The following is an 843-nucleotide window of genomic DNA, read 5'->3' as shown; positions in this document are numbered from 1 at the left end:
GGTATGAACAAAGAAATTCATCTGCAAAATGAATCGGCGAAGAATCATGCCGATAGTTATAATTAAATTAGAATCATACTTGCTAAGAATAACATTAAAATGTCATACTTTATTTTGAATTATTTTTTATCCATAAACAATAACGCTCAATGAAACAACTTGCCCATATAAAATGACGTCTTCAGATATGACGTACCCTGACGTAATTTTTACGTTCATCGGGAAATGAACAAACTCCCGTTGCTACGTCTGGACCAATGGGATGACGTTATATTGTAATGAATGTAACGACAATTTAATTATTGATTATTTAACAAATAAAATGTAATAAAGAAAATAAGTGTTGAATGTATAATTATTAATCCTGAACAAATCAAAAGAATTAGTATAGTAAAAATGTAATTGCACATGTATATTTAGGCTTATTAGCCAGTAAGTGGCAGCAAAAACTAACTTGGTGTTAGTCACTGACTAACTTTGATATGAGAAATGAAATCTGGAATGCATCTAATTGCCTATTAGTAGGCTAAGCTATATATATACAGGGCTTCTAGAATATAGTAGCCCCACTCCCATGGCTAGTGATATTCAATGTTGGGCTAGTAAATAGCTACTATTGCCATGTCTGACGGCTAGTGAAAAAAAAAGAAGTGTCAAATGTTGCAGTTAAGTCTTAGTTTGTAAATATGAATATTCTGCCACCACCCAACCCCCAATGTTAATGTTTTTTAAGCTCTATCTCCCTCTTTAGGTGGCATATCTGATTATTACAATTATTTAGTAAAACTGTACTATCTTAAAGTAAAGTAGGGCTTGTGAATTTTTAAATGTGGCTAGTAAAAA

The sequence above is a fragment of the Gigantopelta aegis genome, chromosome 12, assembly GCF_016097555.1.
Source record: "Gigantopelta aegis isolate Gae_Host chromosome 12, Gae_host_genome, whole genome shotgun sequence".
NCBI classification, from domain to species: Eukaryota; Metazoa; Mollusca; class Gastropoda; order Neomphalida; family Peltospiridae; genus Gigantopelta; species Gigantopelta aegis.
The sequence above is the reverse complement of the archived record's forward strand: the minus strand, read 5'-3'. Positions refer to the sequence as shown.